Here is a 6,457-nt window from a genome sequence, read left to right on the forward strand (position 1 = left end):
TACTGTTGAGTTCATTCCCACCAACCTGAAGCTCTTTCATGAAAATGGCAGCAGAAATGTCATCTCTTCCCTGACATCTGGACACACACACACATCAGTGGCAGGCGCACCAACCATAAGGGCATAAAACTAGCCTAGAGGTCTGGGCGCATCATCTGGTACCTGTTATAAGTCAACATAGATCCTTTGCTAAGTGGTTCCACAGATTGCACCAAGCAAGGAGCAAGCCCCAGGAGAAAAGCCAAAGGCAATATTGCTCTGAAGGGCTGTAAAATTGTGGCAGTAGTCTCAGTTAGTGACATTGATGATACTGATGACAATTAGGAGAGAGGGTTTAGAATGTGAATGGGGAGAATTCAGCTGCTACAATATCCATCAGCAGACTGTTGCCTAAGGCAAAAGGACCCTGTTGTCCTTTGTTTCTCTGTTCTTACTGGAAGACTGAGGGGAGGTGGGGGTAGGAAATGGGAATTTATGAAATTTATAATAAAAATTTTATGCAAAAATTCTTGTCAAACAGTTTAAAATGAGCACTTTAAAAAAATGGAATTGGTTGCTGCTTCTAGCTTTAATAAATGTGAGCTATCCCACTCATAGTTCTTAATTTTAAAAGAATATTGGAAGAAAAAAGGTTCATAGCTGTTCAGAGGAAGTCATCAGATTAATACTGCTAAATGTTCAACTATTTCCTCCTTGCCCTAACTTGCCTTCATAATAATCCCCAACAATGTGATGGTACCTATCCATTGTTTAGACCATTGTTACAATTTTGGTTGTCACTTGAACCACACTGAGCAAACTTCGTTTTAGGTCTGACATACAGCTTATTGTAGTTTAATGTAAATGAATGAGAAGTTCACAGCTCACCAATTTTTTGAAATTCAATGTTTATTTTGTATAGGCTAAGGAAGCTGGTGTCTTTTATTTTCATGGAGAATAATGATTTTATGGAAGGAGCCCTATGATTAGATTTGTTACATAAACAGAGATATATACCCTGAGGTGTATCAAAAAGCTGAAAAATTTCAAACTCTAGGATATATAAAATTCAGAGAGTAGCAAAAGGCAAGATTTCACTTACGTGTTATCTCTGAAAAGGAAAATACAGAATTCAAGTAGCAGGTTGCCTTTCGTCCTAGAAAAAGAAATATGTTTTGTCTTTATGTCCTAGGAAGAAGAAGTACTATGCAAGTCTAATAGTGATTTTTCATCATATACCACATATTTCTTATAATTGTATTCTATAGAAGTGCCATAAGAAATATAATTTCTCATGTTAATTGAGTAATTCTGCTTTGGGTCTCAGAACAAAAGCAAGAATTCCAAAATACATGGAGAATATCGATCAGTGCTAAGTGTTTTTAGAATCGTTTTCCTCGGGTTTCAACAGATATATAATTTTCAAAAACAAAAATTATTTGACATATTCTCTTTAACATATCATACAGATGTTCTGTTAGACTATTTGTAAAGCAAAGCTTAAGCAATTTATTTTAAAATGTTATCCTAGCTTTCATGCCAGATGGCAAGATCTGAATTAGAGGATGACAAGGTTTTCGATTTTGCAGAGAATACATTTTATTTCACACTATTGACTTTATTATATTTTAGTTCTTTATTGTCTGAGCTGATAACCTCATACATGAAGAGCTTAAATATAATGCAATAGAAATAAGATAACTGACCCAATTAAAAATTCTGTTAGATTTGTAATGATTTTTATTATTGTTACTCCATACTTATGGCTAATTATGTTTACAAGGGAAATAACAAAAACAACCTATCACCAAGAATTCTAAAATCATACAAACTTGCACCTGAGAAGAATTTTCAGTGGGGAAACAAAATCAGGCCAACCTCAATCATGCCTTATTAAATTACAGCTGGTCCAAAACTGTTTGGTATTCAAGCAGCTAATTAGCAATGGAGATGGCTAATTCAGACTCTGGGCTTTCATCTCTGGGTTCACCCAATATTTATTAGGTTTATTTAAAAAAGAATGGAGAGGAAAATCATCCTGAAAGCTGGAGGAGACAGTCTGAACAGTAGTTTACTTATAATTTACAGACTTGTGGTACTTAATATATAATGCAATAATCTTCCCTGTGCCATTTGTCATTTGGACGCGGCCACAGATTATAGCTTAGGGCACTGCATCTGTGCACAGATCTGGCAGGAAATGGTCTAAAATCTTGAACAGCTGAGCATGATGTTTCCATATAGTTGGAAAATTCAACCTCTGCTCCAGAGGTCACTGCATGCTTCTGTCCTGACAGCCCAAATTGTTAAGCATGTGACTAATATGCATACAGAACACAGGCTGCCTGACGTCTGCTACAAGCTTGATGGCTGGTTAGCGGCTAGTCTTAATTTTATGTGACAATCCTACGTAGGAAGTGCTGTGTGGGTGACTAAATGGGGCATATTGATGTCCCACTGGGTGTAGCCCCTGTTGTTTTGACAAATTCTCCGTAGCATTTATCAATCAGGCCTTCAATGGGGAGTGTGCTGAATATCTAATTCAGACATGCTAGTCAGGGCTAATAGAGCAAGATAGCATGTTATTCAATTTGTACTTGTTAGCGATGTCCCACTGTCACTGGGCAATTTACCTTCACACTTCACAAATGAAAAGAGAAATTTGCTGGGCTTCAAACACTTACATGAGTTACAAGCAAAATTTTAATTAGCATGTCATTACGGCAATAATTGATTGCTTCTTTGTAGTTTTCCTAGCATACAGATTGTGCTTTTCCTACTTTAGAAGGGATGTCCTCAAGGCTAATGAAGCAGGTAATAATAAGGACAGCTAACAAGCTTTACTCAAAGATGCATATTGATATTTTCTGTTTGTGAAGTTTTAAATAATTATTTATGCATGGAGATTAAATGGATCTTTACAATTTTTCTTTCTGTGATTCTCTCAGTGTTTTTACCAGTTCTGTTTTAATGTTGTGTTTGTTTATGTGAATAGGTTCTTCCATGCTTCGGTTTATTCCGAAATATCACACATGTGGGCAAACTAAAGGAGGCACACTTACCATTGTTAAAAGCACTTGATGTAAGTGAGGGGGACTTCTGGGGTTCTTCCAGTAGGAGCACTTGTGAATACACAAGGTAAACAAAGCAGCATCCATTGTTTTCTACCAACTGTTTATGGAGAGTTGTCTAGAAGCACAATCTTTAATCAGCTGGCAAATAAAACATGTTATGAAAGGAGGGTAAAGGGGAGAAGCTGGGACTGTTCTTCATGTGTGGCCTCAGTCTGGCATCCTTAGAATACAAAAGTGAAAGAGTGACCTATATTATCCAAGGCAGAGAGAAACAAAGGAGATAAGCTGAATATACAAAAATGGCATTTATAAATGGATTAAAATATAAGTGGAATCAAGACTTTGATCACAGTGTTGGTATATTTGGAAGGGTTATCATGGTCAAAACCTCCTTGCTTGAAAGGTGCAGTCAGACCTCTTAGACAATTAATAGTTCCTCAGAGTAGGAAGGTGAGTCAAGGAAAATAAACATAGTCGACTGTTATTTTGCATATATTATCCAATCTAAAAGAGCACGGCTTGATGAGTAAATTTCCCGATTTATTTCCAAATTTATAGAAATATAACTTTATGACTACTGAATTCTGTAATACCAGTTCTACAGAATATGGCTTTAGGACCGTCTTGCACCAAACTTACCGTCAAACAGAATGGGGTCTTGGGCTGCATTTCTTCTCTGCTTAAAATGGCAGGGTTGTGTCTTACCTTGATAGGCCATTGACTAACTAGCATGGGGCATAGCATCTAGCAAGAGCGTAAAAGATCGCTATTGAAAGAATGAACAAATCAGTGACCAAACAAATGAGCCAAAGGAAAGAATGTACGAATAAATTCATAGCTCCAACTTTTTCCTTTATCCAGAAGAATAGTTCAAAGTGTATTTGTAGCTGCAGGAAATCAGAACACTCTTTATGTAAATCTAATATTTTGGGAGGTGGAAAAAATATTTACACCAAAGACGTTTGCTGGCATTTTGAGCAGTGTCTGCATATTCATCTTACATTAATCTTTCCTAGTATGTATTTCAGACATAATCAGCTTTTTTTAAAAAAAAGTTGTTTTCTCGGGCCAAATATACACACAATCTGTAAAAGACTTTGTCGTAATATTGATAGTGAGACTAATCACATGATCACGGTATTTAATATTCTTTAAATATACATTGTATGTTTGGGGGGGAGGTTCTGGAATACTGTTAGCATTGCCCTTCTGATTTCAGATTGTTGCATGAGTGTGTGTGTGTTGTGTATGTGTGTCTTCCACTGGAAAAATCTTGCCCTGCTTAAAAAGAATACTTTTGAATAATGACAACAACATAGTCTTTATTAATACAATTCTTCACAGAGAGAATCTTGAAGTGTTAGAATGAAAACATGACACCTAACATGGATAATTAAATATCAGTAGTTAAGTAACTCTAGTATGTATTCCAGTTTTAGAGATGGAGGCTAAATAAGCATGTCATTTTTTATATATGAAGTAAATTTCATGCAACATGATATAGTAAGAATAATATACATTTTTAAATCAACTGATGACAGTGAATTTCCAGTATTTTTTTAGATTAATAAGTAGGTAGATAGGCTCATACATACATAACACATTCAAAATCACATATGCTCATACTGGAGCAGTATTCAAGACTATATCATCTTCTCTCGACACACTTTTCTACTCCAAATACCTTTGACATCACAAAATTAACATTTAAAAAAAATTTGTTTGGGGGTTCTTTTTCACTTCACTTTCCCTACTGTGTCTTAAAGAAGGCAAAATTGTAGTAGTGTGTTTTTAGAATTTGGGATGTTTTTAGAATTTGAGATGCAGTAGTGTGTTTTTAGAATTTGGGATTCATTGTTTAGAATTTGGCATGAGGGACTTCAGTGGTTCTAGGTTTTAACTAGGAATTCAATATATATTTTTAGATTACTGTAATCATAATACTGCCAGGTGCTACGGTGGTCAGAGACAAATATAACCATGAGATCAGACCTATAAATATATTACGATGCCAAATAAAAGTGTCTTAATGAGGAACTAAGCATGCATTAAGAGTCAGAGGAGAGGAATCTCACATCTAGTTGAGAATATCAGACACAGTTTCATGGAGAAAATGGCTTTTGAGATGGGCCTTTATGAAAAGGTAGAATTTCAAGAGATAGAGATGTGGGTATCAGAGAAGAATATATCAAGCAAAGGGATCAACAATAAAGGCCCACAAACAAAAAAGCAACCAGTAAACCCAAATGCAGGCAATGTAGTGCAAAGTTGTAGCGTAGGAGTCTAGTTTAACTGGTTGTAGAGTATGTAAATAGTGTAACTACAATGTGTAAGGCAGCAAAGATTCTGGGGCCAGGTCGTGAAGGATTTAATTCCTGCTTCTCATGAATGCTCCTAATTTAATATGCAGTAGAGAAACTTTAAAGAATTTTGAGCAGGGGAGTGCAATGACTGAAGATGAACTACAGGAGGTTGGAACCGGGCAGCAATGTGTAGGATGGATTTGGAAAGGAATTGCTAGAGACCTCAGAGCAGTTAGGACTCTATTGAAATATGCGGATGAGAATTTTGTTAAGAATCCAGTGTCAGGAAAGAGATAAGATAAAACTATTTTTGAATAACGAATTCATGAATTTCAGCTACTTCATTGTACTTCAATCCAATTCAATTTATAGTAAACAGTACAGATACAGTGGTTGCATCAGAAATAAGCATGCAGTATATTTGAAAGAAATGATCAGTATTTCTTGGTTGGCAACTCTTTTTTGCAGTCTATTTAAATAAATACATAAGCAATAAAAAATCTGGAAAGTACAGATCTCTGAATATATATACTCAGAGATAAAGATAAAAAGATAAAGGAGGAGGAGAGACAGAGAGACAAAGAGACAGAGAGAGGGAACACTGTACGATTGGGATCAAATTTGATGAAAATATTGAATTCTTTTTTGCCAGAGCAAAAAGCTCAATTTCCTTTTTGGGAAACTGAATTCATCAGCGTGTTCTCTTTGTTGTTTCTGGCCAAAAATTCAGGAATCAGATTTTTAAATTATACTTTCTTTTCTTTATTCAAATCTATTGTAGTTCAGGGGAAGTTTCTCTCAAATCGGAAGAAGTTATCTGTGTCTACAAAGTTTGTATCAAAATTGAGATGACATCCTCCAAGTTCTTGGCTACTGATCCATTACCTTTAAGTTCTTTTGAGTAATAACCAGATAGTATATAAACACAAAGCAAAATGCTGACCTTTTTTATTCTACAGGTATTAAAATCAAACTCTACTAGTGGTTTTTACAATTAAACAGTATTTTTATCTTTTATTCTTGAAATGCAAACTGGCTCTCCAGTTTTCAATGCTTCAGTATACTTTTGTCTACACATTGCCTGAATTTAGAATATGTAAA

This window comes from Phocoena sinus, chromosome 3 (genome assembly GCF_008692025.1).
Source record: "Phocoena sinus isolate mPhoSin1 chromosome 3, mPhoSin1.pri, whole genome shotgun sequence".
NCBI lineage: Eukaryota > Metazoa > Chordata > Mammalia > Artiodactyla > Phocoenidae > Phocoena > Phocoena sinus.